General features: G+C 40.6%; 1 long non-coding RNA gene across 1 annotated transcript; it reads right to left on the bottom strand.

Moving 5' to 3' along the window:
- Positions 1–15361: 15361 nt before the first annotated feature.
- LOC148363534 (uncharacterized) lies at positions 15362–21660 on the bottom strand. The gene is made up of 3 exons (XR_015850606.1): positions 21610–21660; positions 15887–16109; positions 15362–15678 (listed from the first exon to the last, which is right to left on the bottom strand). It is a non-coding gene; the product is annotated as an uncharacterized LOC148363534 (long non-coding RNA).
- Positions 21661–21902: the final 242 nt, after the last annotated feature.

Below are 21902 nucleotides of genomic sequence, written 5' to 3'. Positions count from 1 at the left end.
TAGATCTCTGTTGGGACCCATAGATTTTTGAGCATGCGAGTCCCTGGGACCCATCACTTTTGAGATAAAATGAACATTGTATAGCGACCAAATTGGGTACTCCAGCACTCAATGACCGAGCACTCCAAGCAGCCAAATCCAATCTTCTATCAGCCATTCTGCCTTTCAGAAGCTGAACATGATACAGGCAAAAGGGAAGTGCAGTGTGGACATTTTTTTTTCAACAACAGAAAAGGACAATGTCAGTTGTCATTAGTTTGATAAAGTGGTCCTCAACTGTTGCAGATTTACATAAACAATTGATAAAAGTTTACCCAACAGAGAGCAAGGAAGAGGAAGTAGCCTCAGATACTTTCTACATTCTCTACTCCTTAAATTCAATTATTTTATTTTTCTCTGAATTGATTCTTACCCAAGGTTCATGGTTCCCTTAACTGCTAGGGTCGTCAGGTTCACCACTTCCTATGGTGTATTTTGGGCTAATACAGCCTGGTGCGCCAATCCCTCCCCAGGCTATGTTTTTAAAGTAGGGGTTTGCCCTCTTACATGAAACACTTACATTAAATACTGGGTTTCAAGGTTACCAGTAGCAGGAGAATCCTGATATGACTCTAATACAGCTTTTTCATCATCCAGTCGCTGTTAATTTTTACTCATACTAGATCATAACCCACTTTTGGTAAAATATGAAATATAGATAAGTGATGGTGTGTGAAAAATATGGTCTTTATAAAATGTTCATGTAACAGGGCTTTTTAAATAAAAGAAATTTGCCTTTTGCACCTGTTGAAAATTAAAGATTACTGACAGAGCCATAAGAAAATATTACTTCATCTATCTATGATCATATTGGAATATATTTGTAAGGTTTCAGTGTATTCAATTGGGTTTACTAGACTATAAGTAATTTTAAACATTTTCAACATTACATCAGTCCGGCTTTTAGCTTGTAGTCTTTTTTTCATTTGGACCTCTGTTCATTTGACTTTGATACCCCTGTGCCATACACACAAACACATCCAGTAGTTTTTGAGTTTTCTTCTCAAAAAGTGTCAAGGTCTGGCGCGCCCCCGTCCACCAGAGGATGCCCATTCGTTTTGTAATTGGGACAGGTGTATCCAATCATCCCACACATGTCCTCAATTAGCCTGACCCTTCATGAGGACATTTCGGACATCACCCAGTGTCGAGTGATTTTCATTTTCCACTTTCATTTTCCAACATCTCCCTTTCAAACAATTCTACTTTCTGAACTTTGTTCTTTGGTTCTGAGGGGTTTATTGTTTTTGATCATTTGTTTGTTACTTTGTGGATGAGTCCACTGCAAATTCACAACAAAGAGTTTGGGAAAACTTCTAGTAAAGTAAAATGAGACCTGTTGGTATAACACAAAAGAACACTTTTTAACACAGGACCCTTCCCATTTGTCTGTCTCTATTTTTTTTCAAATGTACTTCAGTCTTGTCTTGCCTGCAATAAACTAAATTATTTAATTGATGGGAATAAGAGTAGTCAAGCTGCAAAATGAGTAGAATGTGACCTGACTTCCAGTACACTGAAGCATCTGAAAAACCACTATCACAGTGCAGGTCCAAAAAATAACAATACATTTAGTCCAAACACCGCAATGTAAATCTATCCTGTTTTGTGGTTAAGACGATAACAAATGATCTAGTAGCCTGCTGCGTGAATGTCAAATGTCACAAAAATGGACAAACTACTTTTTTCTTTTTTTTATGAGGCAAATTTGGTGAAAGTTCGAAAAAATAAATCTATATTGCAATATTCGCTCTTGCATATTGCATTATTGCCCAATGAGGACACAACTCTGGACAGCCTTTTCCACTGTTGACGGTACCTGGCTTGTTCTTGGGTCACGGCAAAGTTGGCACCAGTCCAGTCCTTAATGTTGTCGGCCCATATATTTTTAAGGTCTTCCTCTCCCCCTGCCCCCTTAGACTGTGCCATGGAGAATTATCTTGGTCAGTCCTAATGATCTTGTGACGGGACCATACCACTGAAGTTTCTGTCTGCGCAGTTGACAACAGTTCTTCGTAGAGTCCAATGTGCCTTCTGATGTAAATGTTCTGTAAATGTTCTGCATTTATATAGCGCTTTTCAAGTCAATGAAGACCTCCCAAAGCGTTTTACTACCTGAGCTGATGCCGCACTGTTTTGTTTGTCACATGGGCTAAGTAGCTGATCCCTAGAAGCTTCCTGTCGCATCGCATTTCCAAGGCCTGGATTTTCCTTTCCAGTTTTGCTGTTAAAGTCCATGTCTCACAAGCGAAGAGGAAGATGGAAGTAACCAGCGCTCGCATCAGTCTGATCTTTCTCTTCACTGCTATATTCTCGTCCCTCTAATGGGTTTAATCTGGCATTTACATTTATGTACTCTAAATGGCTGGACCCCAAATTGCAGAGATGTGAGACTGGATAAGTTTAACAGCGTTTTTTGCAAGTAAGGTGCAGGTGGTGCAGGCAGGGACTGTGCTGGCTGGAGCCAGGAAATCAATGGGTCAGAAAGCAAATCTGGGGAGACGAGAAGCAACAGGTAAGAATGGATCTAATGGAAAGAAAGTCTTGTCAAGAGCTGTGGTCCAAGGTAGGGATTCAAAATACCATCAGAAAGGAATTTAATAACAGTCGCTCACACACTACCTCTAGGAAATAGAGGGATGCACAAAACACCACCAAGAACATAACATAACTTTCATCTTTGAAAAAAAATAATTTGTATTTTATTTTTAATTTGATGTATCAATCATTTGTTGCTTTATTTAGGCAAAGCACACAACACATCAGTCATTAATTAACAAGTATTGATGGGCAAAACATAAATTACATAATTTGATTCAGATATTTTTAGGCCAGGAAAGAAGACCTTGCCGGCTTTCACGGCCCACCACTGCTGAGGGGTAATTTTGGAAACTGGTCAGTGAATTACACGTTTGGTCCTTCCTGGTTGCCTCATAATGATATTTAGAAGTCTTCCAAATGCTGATTTTTCATTTTGGCCTCAGTTATATTTGATAAGCCCCCAAAACAACCACAAAGGCTTGTTTGTTAACTTCTGTTTTTTTCAGTTCATATTAATAGGGAAAAAAAGGAGAGATGTGGATTTATTTGGCTTGTAACCCTGCTGGTGTTTTTGGGGGAAATGTGTTTTTTTACCACAATATTTCAACATAACCCAAAAGAAAAATGTTTACGTTATGACCTGTGCTTAGTCTTACAAAAACCAGCCCATAATTGCATGCAGGTGATACTTAACTTATTTATTTTTGCTTACTTGAGGAAAAAAACCATGCATTTAAAAATATATCTTTACAAGAGGCAAAAGTTCGAAGGGGTTCAGGGCTAAAGTAGGGTTTCTAGGGTGCCTTGTTACTTTGCTGATGAAACCCTTTATTCTTTTGGACAGTCGTTCTCAACTGGTCTGACTTCGGGATCCACCAATCCACCCTAATGAAAAGCTACGGCCATATCAAAATAAATATTCCACTTCAATTTACCGAATGAAAGGCTTGTGCACTTTAAAGCGGAGATAGAAGAATATACCGTATTCACCTTATTTTCAAAAAACAAATTGACCAGCAAAACCAATACGAATTCGAGTACAGTATATATTGCCTAATAAGCTTACATGGCATATATGCAACCTATGACTCCTTAAAAATTGCCCCATACTAAAATCAATTCAAAATATTATTAAAATTTGTATGTAAAGAATGTTAGTGAGTAAATCCTGTTTAGAGAATAAAAGTTAACATATTTATAAAAAGTATACAAAATATATATTTTCAAACTGTCTATTTACTTCCAGCAGCACTTTAATGGCAGGCATTCGTACACCCTTTTTGTATCTTGCAATTGTTTCTTTACTTGACTCGATCTTTGTCAGTGTTTTCCATGTTTCCTTCCCTTTATGACTAACTTATTTGGGACCAATATAATGGGCATAAAAACGAGATGTGGTCCCTATCAAAAGGCACAGATAACTGAACAGGTAGAATAGACCGACCAGGACATCATCGCCATCAACTGTTAAGGAGTGTAACTGACCCTCTGTTTTTCTTCTTCTTAATATTATTGTGCTCAGGAAAAGGCTAGCGACCCAACTTAAAACAGGTCTGAGACCCACTTTTGGGTCGCAACCCACCAAGTGGGAAAAATTCCTTTAGGAACAAATAAACACCTGTAGTAATATACCTTTTTGTACCGTGAAAACATAATAAGAGTTATTAAATCTGTGTTCAAACTAACAATTATGCTTGACAATAAGTGGACAATATGTTTGGTGGTTGCGGTTGATGCAAAACTTTTCTGGAATTCACAGGTATAAAATTTCCAAAAGAATAACATAAAGTATCTGATGCAAACCAAACGGGTTTTTGTAATTTATATGGACAATATTACAGAAAAAAGATGTATTTATATATATATATATATATATATATATATATATATATATATATATATATATATATGGCAGCACGGCGGAACAGTGGTTAGCGCGTGTGTGGCACAGTTCTGAGGTCATGGGTTCAAATCCAGCTACCGTACCTCTTGTGCGGAGTCTGTATGTTCTCCCCGTGCTTGCGTGGGTTTCCTCCGGGCACTCCGGTTTCCTCCCACATTCCAAAGACATGCATTTCAGGTGAATTGGCCGGTCCAAATTGTCCCTTGGTGTGAATGAGTGAGCGAGTTGTCTGTGCCTGTGTGCCCTGCGATTGGCTGGCAACCAGTTCAGGGTGTCTCCTGCCCACTGCCCGAAGATTGCTGGGATGGGCTCCAGCACCCCCGCCACTCTACTGAGGATAAGCGGTGCAGATATATATATATATATATATATATATATATATATATATATATATACTGGACTGTCTCAGAAAATTAGAATATTGTGATAAAGTTCTTTATTTTCTGTAATGCAATTAAAAAAAAAAAATTTTCATACATTCTGGATTCATTACACATCAACTGAACTATTTCAAGCCTTTTATTATTTGAATATTGCTGAATTTGGCTTACAGCTTAAGAAAACTCAAAAATCCTATCTCAAAATATTAGAATATTATGAAAAAGTATATAAGTAGGCTATTCAACTAATCACCTGAATCATCTAATTAACTCGAAACACCTTGCGAGGGTTTCCTGAGCCTTAAAAACACTCAGCTTGGTTCAGTAAACTAAATCACAAGTATGGGGAAGACTGCTGATCTGTCTGCTGTCCAGAGGACCATCATTGATACCCTCCATCAGGAGGGTAAGACACAAAAAGACATTTCTCAAAGAGCAGGCTGTTCACAGAGTGCAGTTTCAAAGCATATCCACAAAAAGTCTGTTGGAAGGGAAAATGTGGCCGGAAACGCTGCACAACCAAGAGAGATGACCGCAGCCTTAACAAAATTGTGAAGAAGAGCCGCTTCCAGAATTTGGGGGAGCTTCAAAGACAGTGGGCTTAAGCTGGAGTCCAGGAATCAAAAGCCACAGTTCACAGACGTGTCCGGGAAATGGGCTACAATAGCCGTATTCCCATGGTCAAGCCACTTCTGAACTCAAGACAACGGAAGAAGCGTCTGACTTGGGCTATGGAGAAGAAGCACTGGACAGTTGCAGAGTGGTCCAAAGTCCTCTTTTCAGACAAAAGCAAGTTTTGCATTTCATTTGGAAGTCAAGGCGCCAGAGTCTGGAGAAAGGCTGGAGAGGAGCAAAATCCAAGTTGCTTGAAATCCAGTGTGAAGTTCCCACAGTCAGCAATGGTTTGGGGAGCCATGTCATCTGCTGGTGTTGGTCCACTGTGTTTCATCAAGTCCAGAGTAAATGCAACTGTGTACCAAGAGATTTTAGAGCACTACATGCTTCCATCTGCTGAAAAGCTCTATGGAGATGAGGATTTCATTTTCCAGCATGATCTGGCACCTGCCCACAGTGCCAAAACCACCAGTAACTGGTGCACTGACCATGGCATCACTGTCCTTGATTGGCCTGCTAATTCCCCTGACCTGAACCCCATTGAGAATTTGTGGGGTATAGTTAAGAAGAAGATGAAAGACACCAGACCTACAAATGCAAATGAGCTGAAGGCCGCTATCGAAGCAGCCTGGGCATCAATAACACCTCAGCAATGCCACAGGCTGATTGCCTCCATGCCACGCCGGATTGATGCAGTAATCCGTGCAAAAGGATTCCCAACCAAGTACTGAGTGCATCAATGGACATTTTCAAATGTTTGATTTAGTTTTGCTGTTATAAAATTATTTTTTTACTTGGTCTGAGGAAGTATTCTAATATTTTGAGATAGGATTTTTGAGTTTTTTTCAGCTGTAAGCCAAAATCAGCAATATTCAAATAATAAAAGGCTTGAAATAGTTCAGTTGATGTGTAATGAATCAAGAATGTATGACATTTTTGTTTTTTTAATTGCATTAGAGAAAATAAAGAACTTTATCACAATATTCTAATTTTCTGAGACAGTCCAGTATATATATATATATATATATATATATATATATATATATATATATATATATATATATATATATATGTAACGGGTGTAATAATAACTTTTGTTTTATTGAAATTCCTGCTGAAATATGTGTATAGTTTTTGGTAAATGTCCTGCAATGATGAGTCCAACAGTGCTATCTGCTGGTATGGGGTGGGGTTTGGTTTTGGCTTCTGACATGTGACCGGGAGGCGGGGTTTGTTGGCAGTCTTATCAGAGAGAACTGCAATGGTAAGACACATCTTTTGGTGATCCACAAAAGAAGTTAATTTTAATCATTATAACCCCAGCTGACAAATCTCTCAACATGCACAGTAATGTGATTGATATTGTCAAGCTGTTTAGGTTTATTTTCGTTTTGTTTCTGTTTTACTAAATTATGAATTCCCCTTGTAGAGATCAAAGAGATCAAAGCCAACAGAAAAGCTAATGTTGTGACTCATCCATTTGCAGTTAACTTGTACCCGTTTTTATACTCATTATTGTTTTTATTTCTATTTTTTCATATACATTAAAAAAGGATGATGTTGGTTAAAATTCAGACGAAAGAAAAATATGTTGAATCCATTGTAAACGTTAAAAATCCACTATACGATCTCTTGTTAAAAGTATCTTGTTAAAATGTAAAGATGTAAAAATGTATTGTGATATTCTAAAATGTATTTTCTGTAAAGTAAAAAGAAAGCTCCTTGATATGCTTTGTTGGCAGTCTTATCAGAGAGAACTGCAATTAGATCAAAGAGATCAAAGCCAACAGAAAAGCTAATGTTGTGACTCATCCATTTGCAGTAACTGTAATAAAAACCTCATCATCCAGTCCAGTGTGAATGTGGATCTTTGGTGGGACACGTACACCGCGGTTACATATATATATATATATATATATATATATATATATATATATATATATATATATATATATATTATACCGGAGCCATATCCCCCTAGTGGGAGGTGGCTAGAGTCAAGAACACATTATATTTCTGACTCTTTCTAGGAGATTGACACAGAGGAGGGGATTCCCAGCCCCCTCGCTCAACCCAACTTATGTGTTGGGAGTCATTAGGTGACCAAACCCCCCAATTCCAACCCCTAACGCCAAGCACCAAGCAGGGAGGTAATGAGTACCAATGTTGTAAGTCTTAGGTATGACTCGGCCGAGGCTTGAACCAGCAACCTCCCAGGTCTCGGGGCGGGCGCCCTACCCTCAAGGGCACCGAGATTTAAAAAAACTCAAACTGTCTTTAATGCACAAATCAAAGTATTCTTTACCAATATTAGGTTTCATGTCATGCCCTTATTAGTTTTAACATGGCATTTTGTGTTTTGGGTATATGAGTTAGCAATAGCCCCCTGTTATTATTCATACCAAATGTAGGATATTTTGAGAATTGGTGTCAAATGTGTTAAGGTTTAGGATTTAGCTCAAAGACCAATCATGGTTCTGCATCAAACAATGAGTTTGTGTTTTACCTGAACCTTTAATTACAAACTTTAATTAATAAAATGCTGAATTTTTCATTTCAACAAGCAGCGAGAACCAGAAAAAGAGGGGTCACTTGAGATCCTGATCAGTTACCTTTGAAACATAATCTTCGAAACTTGCCTGCTAGTTAGCAAGTTTATCCTCAATATACATAAAGCTTTGCTCCCTAGATACAGTATATATACTATCTAACGGTTACCATATTTTAAAGACTATGAGGCTCTCTGCAGAATAAGTCACGCCAGCCCAAGAATGCAAGAAGGGAAAAATATGTATACAGTGAAGAAAATAAGTACTTGAACACCCTGTTATTTTACTATTCCTCCCACTTAAAAATCGTTTAGGGGTCTGAAATTTTCATCGTAGGTGCATGTCCACTGTGAAAGAAATCCAGAAATTACAATGCATGATTTTTTTACCAATTTATTTGTGTGATACAGCTGCAAATAAGTATTTGAACACCTGTGTATGATTTAGAATTCTGGCCCCATAAAGACCTAAGGCCGCCCATTAGAAGTCCAACTGCACTCCATGTATCATGCTGAATCAGATGCACCTGTTTGAGGTCGTTAGCTGCATAAAGACACCTTTGCAGCCCATACTATCAGTAAGACTTTAACTTGTAACATGGCGAATACCAAAGAGCTGTACAAAGACACCAGAGACAAAACTGTACTCCTCCACAAGGCTGGAAAGAGCTACGGAGCAATTGCCAAGTAGCTTGGTGAAAAAAGGTCCGCTGTTGGAGCAATAATTAGAAAATGGAAGAAGCTAAACATAACGGTCAATCTCAATCGGACTGGAGCCCTATGCAAGATATCACATCGTGGGGTCTCAATGAGGGCAGGATGGCGCCGCAGTGGTTAGCGCGTCTACAGCACAGTTCTGAGGCCTAAGTGGAGTTTGCATGTTCTCCCAGTGTCACTCCGGTTTCCTCCCACATTCCAAAAAACATGCATGTCAGGTTAATTGACCGGTTCAAATTGTCCCTAGGTGTGAATGAGTGAGTGAGTTGTTTGTCTTGGTGTGCCCTGCGACTGGCTGGCATCCAGTTCAGGGTGTCACCTACCCACTACCCGAAGACAGCTGGGATGGGCTCCAGCACCCCTGTGACCCTACAGAGAATAAGCGGTGCAGATAATGGATGGATGGATGTGGTCTCAATGATTCTAAGAAAGGAGAGGAATCAGCCCGGAACTAAACGACAGGAGTTGGTCAATGACCTGAAAAGAGCTGGGACAACCGTTTCCAAGGTTTCTGTAGTTAATACACTGAGACGTCATGATTTTAAAACATGCTTGACATGAAAGGTTCCCTTGGTTAAACCAGCACATGTCAAGGCCTGTCTTAAGTTTGCACATGACCACTTAGATGATACAGAGGAGCCAATGGAGAAAGTTTTGTGGTCAGATGAAACCAAAATAGAACTTTTTGATCATAAATCCACTAAGGGTGTTTGGAGGAATAAGAATGAAGAGGACAATCCGAAGAACACCAGCCCTACGTTGAAGCATGGGGGTGGTAGCATCATGCTTTGGGGGTGTTTTTCTGCACACGGGACAGGACGAGTGGACTGCATTAAAGACAGGATGACTGGGGCCGTGTATTGTGAGATTTTGGGGAACAACCTCCTTCCCTCAGTCAGAGCCTTGAAGATGGGTCGTGGCTGGGTCTTCCAACAGACAACGACCCAAAGCACACAGCCAGGAAAACCAAGCAATGGCTCCGTAAAAAGTATATCCAGGTTTTAGCATGGCCCAGACAGTCTCCAGACCTGAAGCCAATCAAAAATCTTTGGAGGGAGCTGAAACTCCATGTTTCTCAGCGACAGCCTGGAAATCTGACTGATCAAGAGATCTGTGTGGAGTAGTGGGCTAAGATCCCTCTTGCAGTGTGTGCAAACCTGGTGAAAGACTAGTCAAGTCATGTTTAATTGTACAGCCCTTGATCACAAAGAGGCTCAAAGGGCTGCACAGTCCACAGATTATTGAAAACCACAGACTATTATGACACCATCCCCTGATCTAAAACCTACATGAGGGCAAATAATACACAGATATTGTCAACATAATATATAGGTTATTCATATGCTATAGAATAGAGGTGTGTTATAAGTTTGGATTCAAACATTTCCACTAAGGTTGCAGAATCTGCGAATATCATCGGGAAGAGCATTCCACAGCACTGGGGCCCGAAGTGAGAACGCTCTTGAACCTGGGGTTCTCTTCTTGGCTCTTGGGATCACTAGTAGACCAGCATCTTCAGAGCGAAGGCTCCGGAACGGAACACAGGGGGAAAGTAAATCGGAAAGATATGAGGGAGCAAGTCTATGCATGATTTTGTATACTACCAACAGAACCTTATAATCAAATCTTAAGCTAACAGGGAGGCAATGTAGGTTAGCTAAAATCGGGGTAGTGTGATCAAACTTTCTTGTTTTAGTTAAAAGCCTCGCTGCAGCATTTTGTACCATCTGCAGGCTCTTGATTTTGGACTTAAGGAGACCGGAGAGTAGTGCACTACAGTAATCAAGACGGGAGGTAACAAACGCATGAATTATAATCTTCGCATCCGACTGAGACAGTATAGGGCAGGGGTCGGGAACCTCTGGCTCGCAAGCCATATATGGCTCTTTCTATAAGTACCTGTGGCTCGGAGACAAATTTGATTGCATGCAAATTTTCTCCATCTCGTCCAAAACGTAAGCTACTAATCCTGTTCAGATACACACAAAGCCAAACCAAAGCTGACATTGAAGTAGTGCTTGGCAGAATATAATGGGCACGTTTTTCACTACAATTTACAGTCAAGGTGTCACACGAAAAAACAAACAAAAAAAAAACTCGTTCTGGCTGTACATCGCTAAAGAATCCGTTATATAAAACCTCACTATATGATCTGTCTTTAGTGTTCAGATACCTTATGATGAATCCACAGAAGACACTGTAAATACGCCAAAACACCGGAAGAGAACTTAAAGTTTTTTGATTGGGTGAGTGGGAGGGATGGGTGGAGCTATGCAAAAAGTGCAAGCACTCCCTCCCATCTCTCGCCCTACGCATAAGCACATCAGGCTCCCTGTTTGCAGAATGTTGTGACGTTTTTACAAAATAACAGCTTACATCTGGTTTTGAAACCAATATGTATAAAAAAAAGGGTCAAAATGAGTTTAACCGATCTTGAGTAATTGCAAGAAAGACACAAGTTTAAAATGGTATGTTTGTTGATTTTGGGACACGGGCTCTGGCATTATTCTCTTTTCATAATTTTTATCAAATCATCAAAAATAAATGTGCTGAAGACTAAGCTTTTGTCTGGGGCGCGGGTTTAGCAATTTAGTAAATTTGTCTCATAATATATGGTGTGGCTCTTTCCCAAAATAAAATTAATATATTTTGCTTTTATGGCTCTTTGAGTCAAAAAGGTTCCCGACCCCTGGTATAGGGTGAATTTTAGCGATGTTGCGAAGATGGAAAAAGCTGTTCTAGTAATATTCTTAACGTGTGTTTGGAAAGACAGATCGGGGTCAAATATGACACCTAAATTTTTGACTGAGTCACTCTGGGTTATATTACATTTGTCAATGTTCAGAGCAGGTTTTGAGAACAAGTCACTGCATTTAGATAGACCAATAACTAACATTTCGGTCTTTTCAGAGTTAAGGCGCAAGAAATTGAGTGACATCCATTCTTTTATCTCAGTGAGGCAGGCCTCCAAATTTCCACAGTTTAGTGTGAGAGATTCCTCCATCGGAAGATATAGTTGAGTGTCATCTGCGTAGCAACGGAAACTGATATCATACTTGCGAATAATATCACCTATTGGAAGCATGTAAATGCTGAAAACAAGGGGGCCAAGCACTGAACCCTGCGGAACACCACAGGTAACACTAAAGGGCTCAGATGTCATTTCATCATACAGGGAGTTCAGAATTATTAGGCAAGTTGTATTTTTGAGGATTAATTTTATTATTGAACAACAACCATGTTCTTAATGAACCCAAAAGTCTCATTAATATCAAAGCTGAATATTTTGGAAGTTGGAGTGGGGCTTTTTTAGTTTTAGCTATTTTAGGAGGATATCTGTGTGTGCAGGTGACTATTACTGTGCATAATTATTAGGCAACTTAACAAAAAACAAATGTATACCCATTTCAATTATTTATTTTCATCAGGGAAACCAATATAACAGCTCAACATTCACAAATATACATTTCTGACATTCAAAAACTAAACAAAAACAAATCAGTGACCAATATAGCCACCTTTCTTTGCAAGGACACTCAAAAGCCTGCCATCCATGGATTCTGTCAGTGCTTTGATCTGTTCACGATCAACATTGCGTGCAGCAGCAACCACAGCCTCCCAGACACTGTTCAGAGAGGTGTACTGTTTTCCCTCCTTGTAAATCTCGCATTTGATGAGGGACCACAGGTTCTCTATGGGGTTCAGATCAGGTGAACAAGGAGGCCATGTCATTAGTTTTTCTTCTTTTAGACCCATTCTTGCCAGCCACGCTGTGGAGTACTTGGATGCGTGTGATGGAGCGTTGTCCTGCATGAAAATCATGTTTTTCTTTAAGGATGCGGACTTCTTCCTGTACCACTGCTTGAAGAAGGTGTCTTCCAGAAACTGGCAGTAGGACTGGGAGTTGAGTCCATCCTCAACCCGAAAAGGCCCCACAAGCTCATCTTTGATGATACCAGCCCATACCAGTACCCCACCTCCACCTTGCTGGCGTCTGAGGCGGACTGGAGCTCTCTGCCCTTTACCGTTCCAGCCACGGGCCCATCCATCTGGCCCATCAAGACTCACTCTCATTTCATCAGTCCATAAAACCTTAGAAAAATCCGTCTTGAGATTTTTCTTGGCCCAGTCTTGACGTTTCAGCTTGTGTGTCTTGTTCAGTGGTGGTCGTTTTTCAGCCTTTCTTACCTTGGCCATGTCTCTGAGTATTGCACACCTTGTGCTTTTGGGCACTCCAGTGATGTTGCAGCTCTGAAATATGGCAAAACTGGTGGCAAGTGGCATCTTGGCAGCTGTACGCTTGACTTTTCTCAGTTCACGGGCAGTTATTTTGCGCCTTGGTTTTTCTACATGCTTCTTGCGACCCTGTTGACTATTTTGAATGTAACGCTTGATTGTTCGATGATCACGCTTCAGAAGCCTGGCAATTTTAAGAGTGCTGCATCCCTCTGCAAGATATCTCACTAATTTTGACTTTTCAGAGCCTGTCAAGTCCCTCTTCTGACCCATTTTGCCTAAGGAAAGGAAGTTGCCTAATAATTATGCACACCTGATATAGGGTGTTGATGTCATTAGACCACACCCCTTCTCATTACAGAGATGCACATCACCTGATATGCTTAATTGGTAGTAGGCTTTCGAGCCTATACAGCTTGGAGTAAGACAACATGCATAAAGAGGATGATGTGGTCAAAATACTCATTTGCCTAATAATTCTGCACTCCCTGTAATTAACACAGTGCGTCCTACCTGAGAGGTAGGATCTGAACCATAAGAGGATGGTTCCTGGGAGACCAATCCATTTCTCCAACCGTTCTAGTAAGATATCATGGTCCACAGTGTCAAAGGCAGCACTTAGGTCCAGCAGCAGCAAGAGTGATGAAGGTGTCTATTGCCAGTAGAATCATTGGTTACCTTAATCAGGGCTGTCTCAGTAGAGTGGTTAGCCCTGAATCCTGATTGCATAGATTCAAAAAGATTGTTCTCGGATATAAAATCATTCAGCTGCTGTGCCACAACTTTTTCAAGTACTTCAGAAAGAAACGGTAGTTTTGACACCAGCCTATACAGGTATATATATATATATATATATATATATATATATATAGAGAGAGAGAGAGAGAGACAGCCCTGCATAAAACCATAAAAACCTGTATAAACCTGTTATTCTAATTTTTTTCAGTGAATTCCATTTTTTTTTTGTTGAACTTTTGAGTTTGATAATACTCCCAGTGACCAGCTACCGAGCTGGTCACTGGGAGTATTGTAGATGGTAGGGCGCCCGCTCCGAGACTGGGAGGTCACTGGTTCAAGCCTCGGTCGAGTCATACCTCAGACTTACAACATTACTCATTGCCTCCCTGCTTGGCGCTCGGCATTAAGGGTTGGAATTGGGGGGTTTGGTCACCTAATGACTCCCAACACAGCAGTTGGGTCTAAAAACCCGGCGCCGATCGAAGGTGACGCGTCACGTCGAGAGGTTCCCGTGTCAAATGATTTCCTGAATAAATAAATACAATACAATACAAAGGGATATACAGTACAGAGATTCCTTGGTTTTCGCAGTTAATAGACTAGAACCACTCACGAAAATTCCCGAAGTAGCTTCGCACCAAAAGGTTAAACTTACCTCGAGATTACATCATTACAGACTGAAAGTATTTGACTGTAACAAAGAACAATTATAGATCTATAAATAAAAGCACAGAATTGCAGTTGAATGAATGGTCTTTATTGTCATTATGCAAGTATTATAGAACAAAGATAGGGGTTTTCTCCTTTCAGTGTAAGAAAGAGATTTAGAGAGTGGCTGGCTAGCTGCGTACTAGCATCGGGTGCCCTCGATTTTATTTAGGTCTCTGTGATGTTTAAAATACAACCATCCCAAATGTAGCTGTTTCCCACCAGTTGTAGCTCCAGGTCATCCGCTTCATGGGTCACGGATCTGGCATTGGTGAGATACAGGCTTAAGGCGGTGGTTTGCATAATCCAGCTGTTGCAGTAAGCCAGACTTGAGCAACGCTATACTGTATATATATATATATATATATATATATATATATATGGGTGTTTGGCCATAGTCACATTTCTTTTTCTTTTTTTTTTTCTTTTTCGTGACTTTTGCAATGCAAAGCAATGCAACAGAAGATGAAAGATGACGGATTTGCTGACCGGATAGTTTTTAGAGATGCGGCGACTTTCGACATAAATAGCAAAGTTAATAAGCAGAACACTCACAATGGTGTAGCCACATAAACCTTTTTAACATCAGCGAGATTCCCCAAAGGTGACCGTGTTTTGTGCTATGTCAAAGAAAGCTGTCTACGGACCATTCTTTAAAAGATCAATGATGTCAATGATGGAATGTACCTCGACTTAATGGAAAACTGGGTAATGGATGGAATTGAGTGAGAAAGAGTATGGTGAATTCATTTTCAAACAGGATGGGGTACCACCAAACTGCATCCTCAGTTTCTGAACACAACACTGCGAGACAAATGTATAAGACAGTCTGAGCAGTATGATGTCCAACCCACCCAGTTCTTCAAGCTATTTCTTTTAGTGGGGAATTGTCAAAGGATTACTCTTTGTCCCCCCTATTCCAAGAGACCTTAATGAGCTGAAGGAGAGATTAACACAAGCTTTTGTAACTATTGACAATGCAATGCTGGGAAGCGTTTGGCAAGAATTTGACTTTTGGCTTGATGTGTGTTGTGTGACCAATAGTGCTCACATTGAACATATTTGAGCATTCCACGTAAACATTAAGATGACAAGCCTTCTGAATTTTCTAGATGTTTTTATATAATATATAGTTTCTGAGATATTCAATGTCGAAATGTGCCCAGGACTTTTGGAACACCTTGTGTTAAATTGACGTCACTGCGGCTTTTTTGACAGTTATGGACTGAAGCTCTTTGTTTGGCTCCATGCTCCTGGAACAAGAAAACGTCAACAATTATTGGTGAAAGACAAATAAGTAGACTTACTGGCGTCATTGTATCAAACCATGATTCTATTGGTATGTGTTGGGCTTTTTTTTAAGACATTGGGTCTTGCTGTATGTGCTAGTTTTCAGAGCTAGTTTGGAAATCAATTTTTCATCCCAAAAATGTCAACTATAAAGTGAAAGCTTAAACTTGCCTTGTAAGTTCAAGTGGTAAGAGGATCTCTTAGTGTTGTTTGCATGGAGAAAAGACCAAAACATACACGTGTGGTTTTTGTGGCCAGATATTCACAATGATCTGCAGCTGAGCAGTCGCTCTATTTTCTGTCTTAAAGGGGCCCTCAACAGTGTTGGTTGCACTTCGGGGGAAGCCTTTTGAAGGTCCCCACTGCATTCCCATTATGATCCAGGAATACTGCCCTGTTTGTGAAAAAAAAAGGAAGATCAAGGGCTTTTTTTTTTTTTTTTGCATAATGAAAAGATAAATTAAGAGATTATAGAATTGAATTATTCATTTTTAGCCATGAACAAAAAAAAAAGAAAAACAATAAAATACATTAGTAAAAAAATATATAATCCCATGTTTTAAAAAAAGGTATAGGAAGAAGTAGCTTTTTTAACTCCTATCCCTCGTCACTTCTGAAGCTCCATTGTTGAGTCTGTTCAACTATCGTAAATTCCGGACTGCAGAGTGCACTTGATTAAAAAGCCGCATGTGCAAATTTAGGAAAGGAACTCAACTTGGTTTTTGTCCAAGCCACAATGGATTTTAAGTTACAGTCTTTAACAGCCCAGTAATGAACTCATTTATGTCTATTTCTTAAATTCTGAAAAAATCTGCAGGAAATGTCTAGTACACAAAAGTAACACATTGCGCCACAATTAAGATGCTTGTTTGCAGACTGTATCCGGATCTCTCAATCTGCATCAACTAGCACTGCAGAAAATATCAATTATAAGGGCATTAACATGCACGCAGGAGTGCGACAAAAAAAATGTAAAAACAAAACTCAATTTACAATACCAAACAAAATTCAGAAGCCCGTACAATCACAACAGCCTGTAGACATGCTAAACCAAGCAAATGATCTTAAGCTCTCCCAGCCCTGGCGCACATGGCAAAGTGACAGGGGCGGCAGTAGCGCAGGAGTTAGAGCGCTCGTCTTGGGATCAAGGGATCCCAGTTCGAATCCCGGCTTGCCCGTGTTACATGTCGAAGTGTCCTTGGGTAAGACACTGAACCCCTAATACCCCCAATAAGCAGGTTAGCGCCTTACATGGCTGCAAGGCCGCTATTGGGAAATGTGAAGCACATTGTAAAGCGCTTTGGGAAGTCATTGACTTGAAAAGCGCTATATAAATGCAGATCATTTCATTTCATGTTTGTGAGAGTGTTTTAACTATCTACAGTATGTCACAAAAGTGAGTACACTCCTCCCATGTCTGCAGAGCTTTCATTATAATATTTGATTGAACAACACTGAAGAAAAGCTTTGACACAATGAAAGATTATATAGCAGTGTAAATCGATTGTTCCCCTCAAAAACTCAAAATATAGCCATTAGTAGCTAAACACCTGGTAATACGAGAGAGTAAACCCTTAAGTAAAAGATCCTGAAGTTCAATATTTTGTGTGACCATCATGAATCTGCGGAACCACTTTAATCCTCCTGGAAATGGATTTCACCAGAGCCTCACAAATTGCCGCAATGCTCTTTTACTCCTCGATAACTGATCTGGGGGATATTTGAGATCTTGTGCTCTCTGTCTACAACTTGAGGATGCCTTAAATATGTTCTATTGGGTTTAGATCTGGAGACATGCTTGGCCAGTCCATTCCCATTAGACTAATCCCCTTTAGAAAAGCCTTGGTTATATTAGAAGTGTATTTGGGGTAATTGTCAGGCAACCCAGTTTCTGGAGGGAGGAGCTCATTCCATGCTCCAGTATTTCTCAGTATATCCTTGAGTTTGTGTTTCCCTTAATGAAATGCAACTCCCCGTTTCCAGTTGCAATAATGCAGCCCCAAACCAAGACATTCCCAACACCATGCTTGACTTTAGGCACGACGCAAACACGCCACACATGCTTCACACCATCTGAGCCCAAAAAATAGTCTTTGTCTCATCAGACCAAAGGATATCTTTCCAGTAAGCCCGGCCTTTGTTGACATACTTCTTTTCATTGTTTCAAAGTGATGTTGCATCAGTAATGTTTCAATAAACATTATAATAAAAACTCTGCAGAAATTTGATGGGACTACTTACTTTTGTGTATGAAGCAAAATGTTTGTGCAGTGTGTTTGGGAGCGTTTGATCAATAAGTATGGAAGCATTTCTCACATGTTCATGTAAGCTTTTGACAAGTGTTCATTAGACCATTTCAATACTAATAGTGAACATGTTTAACCTATCTTTATGAACAAAACCTTTTACAAGTGTGTATGGTAGCATTTCAGTACTGTTCACAAGAAGATTATAATCATGTTGGTGAACCAAAATGTTTGACCACTTTATTTGTAAGCTTTTGACTTGTGTTAATGAGGCCTTTTAATTACAGTTCGTGAGCGTGTTTTACCAATCTTTATGAACCAAAATGTTTGCTTTAAAGCAGTGGTTCCCAAAGTGGGCAGTACCGCCCCCCTGGGGGCGGTGGAAAGGTCTGGGGGGCGGTGAGGATGAAAAAGGCGGTAGGGGGGACGTAGGGGGGCGGCAGTCCGAAGTCGAAGTCAGAAGTTTGAATGTAGTGCGGTTGTGAAACCGCAAAGCACTGTGTTTTTTTCAAGGTTTTATAGTGAGTGGTGGAGTTATGGCCAACCACAATTGTCACTGTTTGAGTTTTAAAAGCGCTGAACAATCAGAAGCAAGTTTTGATAATAGCACAAACCAATAAAAGCGATTCAAAGTTTGTAAGCACCACACTATGCCACACCCACCGTGTGAGCTCATTGAGTGTCATGGCGGACTCCGTGAACATAGTCCCTAAGTCAAACGAAGCTTGTACCAAAGAAGGGCAGTACATCACTTGTTTGGACCTTTTTTGGTTTTGAAGAAGCGGACGTGGAACAGAAAACGCCTGTTGCAAAATTTGCTTTCGCGATGTCGCTAGGTCCCGAGGAAACACAAGTAATTTGTACCAGCACCTTAAAAATTATCACAGCATTTAAAAATCTCATCTCATTCGCTGCACCGCTTATCCTCAGTAGGGTCACGGGGGTCCTGGAGCTCATCCCAGCAATCACCGGGCAGTGGGCCGGGGACATTCTGAACTGGTTGCCAGCCAATAGCAGGGCACACGGGGACAGACAACTCACTCGCTCAGGCACACCTAGGGACAATTTGGACCGGCCAATTCACCTGAAATGCATGTCTTTGGAATGTGGAGGAAACCGGAGTGCCCAGAGGAAACCCACGCAAGCACGGGGAGAACATACAAACTCCACACAGTAAGGTCGGGAGCTGGATTTGAACCCACGCAGGAGGTTCCTACGACCTCAGAACTGTGCCGCACACGCGCTAACCACTGGCCACCAAGCTGCCACATTTGAAAATGATTACAGGTAAAAGACGAAGAAGGGGGTGCTAGTAATACACTGGGGAGCCAAGGGGGCGCCAGCCTGCAAAAGTTTGGGAACCAGGGGATGGTGTCATAATAGTCTGTGGTTTGCAATAATCTGTGGTCTGTGCAGCCCTTTGAGACTCTTTGTGATAAAGGGCTACACAAATAAACATGACTTGACACAATTGAGTTGTTGACATCTGCTCAAAATTTCATATTGTGTACCTCAGCACTGTGCTTTCGCGCAATCACAACCGTGATTCGTATAAACAAACAAATGCTGGTTTTATAATTATAGGGTTAAGCATTTGCGACAAATATTGAACATTACAAGGACCTTACAGTTGAGTAAAGCATTTTCCTTGCTTTAGAGTTATTTAGGGGAAGTGAACCAACCAAGCTCACCAAACTTTGGCCTGAGGAGACAAGTTGCATAGTATTAAAAGTGTGATGTCTGATATCCCCTCGAATTGTTAACTATCCCACGTCCTACTCTGTGACTGAACTGTTTGTAATAAAGGGGAGCTGTTGCAGATCTAGTCAGATGAAACTCAGACTGTATACATATTTTTTAGTTATTTTCATTTTAATTTTGGCACATTTTAGGTGTTATTATTCTGTTGATGTTCAGTAAAGTATTCAACAAAATGTGACTCTTTATTAATACAACATTCAAAAATGTATACGTATGATAAAGTGTTTGATTACTTGTTTTTTTACTTTTTGAGAAGAGTTTGTGACTCCCTGTCCTTGAATTTGCTTTTCTTAATTTGTATCTTGTTTTTGTTTATTAAACCATTCCTTTTAGGTTAAACACAAAAAAAAAACTCAGTTGTTGTAAAAAAGAAGCAGTAAAATAAGGAATTTCTAACATTTGTTGGAAGTTGGGAAAAGGAAACAATCAAACAAAGATGTCATCAGGGGGCAGCACCTTCCGTGTGGGTTCAAATCCAGCTACCGGACTTCCTGTGTGGAGTTTGTATGTTCTCCCCGTGCTTGCGTGGGTTTCCTCCGGGCACTCCGGTTTCCTCCCACTTTCCAAAGACATGCATTTCAGGTGGATTGGCCGGTCTAAATTGTCCCTAGGTGTGAATGAGCGAGCGAGTTGACTGTCCCTGTGTGCCCTGCGATTGGCTGGCAACCAGTTCAGGGTGTCCCCTGCCCACTACCCGATGATTGCTCGGATGGGCTCCAGCACCCCCGCGACCCTACTGAGGATAAGCGGTGCAGCTAATGAGATGAGATGAGATGTCGTCAAGTTTTCTCTTGTGGTGACTGAATTTCACATCTGTATTTGAGGAAACGGCAACATGAAGACTGTAGAGGCAAGATCTTAATCCTGAGCCCGAGCCAAATTTTGGGTCAAGTCAGGCCTAGAATGTCAATCATTACGTTCAATTCAGGCCAGACTTTTCTCTCGCTGACTTTTTAAAAGAACTGGAGTAGTCGTAGAACTGAGCAAGCGTGTTGATAAGAGAGTACTCGGTTGGTTTGGATACATGGAGAGGATGGATGAGGAGCGAATGTTGAAGAGGATCTACAGAGCAGAAGTCAATGGAAGGAGACCAAGAGGAAGGCCGCGATTGACGTGGATGGATGGTGTTATGAGTGCACTGCAGGAAAAAGGTCTAAATATAACGGAAGCTAGAGCTCTTGTTGGTGATAGAAAGGAGTGGAGAGGTGTTGTGAAAGGATAGTGGGATTGTGGACGCGTTCTTAAGGATGGGCTGGGCACCCGTATGATGCGGCAGGGGTAAACCAGTGAAAGCTGTCGGGCACTGCTGTTGAACAAAAGAGTGTGTTGTGTCACCCTGACCCGAGTGAAATGGCCGCTTTCTGGTGTCCCTTTTCATCTGGAGGGACGAAAGCATTACCAACTTGGGTGCCGAGGTGCCTAACTTGTTTGGGTGTTTGGGCAATTGGGTTGGCCATGGTCCAAAAATTTTTGTGTGTTTTTTTGCTATTTATTTCCCTTTTATTTTCTTTGTATTTGTATGTGTGTGTCTTGCTGTCGGTCACCCCTGTTGAGGGATATGACCAAGGTGGATAGATAGATAGATAGAATTTTTAAAAAGATTATCCACCTCTTCTTCTTCTTTGTGTTTGCATGGACTTTCCCCCCTCTTATCTCTCTGATTTTATTTTCCCCGATGTTTCTGCACGGAGCCTCCGCTAGGAAAATGCTGGTCTACTTGAGACTCCAAAAACAAAGAAGAAATCTGCAGGCTCAAGAGTGTTCTCCATCTGGGCCCCGTTGTTGTGGAATGCCCGGCCTCCGGAGATAAGAGCTGTAACCTCAGTGGAAGGTTTTAAATCTAGACTTAAAACCACTTTTACTCAATAGATTATGATTGATGCCCACCTTATACTCTTCTTTTTCTGTCATTTCCGGCTGCCTGGCTAGTGGTGAAATGAGGGAGAAGGACCTATTAAGATGAGTCATCAGACCAGCGCCTGGACCTGAAGATGTCATCATCATATAAAGCTGTGTCATTGCTCTTATGAACTCTTTGGACAATGTTACATATTACCTAAGGTTTTTTATTGATGTTCATTACGTCATTTTGTTACATTTTGTGATAAAGGGCTATGCAAATAAATGTGACTTGACTTGACTTTGTCTCCCTCCCTTTGTCTCTTAAAGTACGTGTCTTA

This window comes from Urocampus carinirostris, chromosome 6 (assembly GCF_059441175.1).
Source record: "Urocampus carinirostris isolate Australia breed hairy pipefish chromosome 6, RoL_Ucar_1.0, whole genome shotgun sequence".
Classification (NCBI taxonomy): Eukaryota; Metazoa; Chordata; class Actinopteri; order Syngnathiformes; family Syngnathidae; genus Urocampus; species Urocampus carinirostris.
This window is presented reverse-complemented; position numbering and strand designations above follow the sequence as displayed.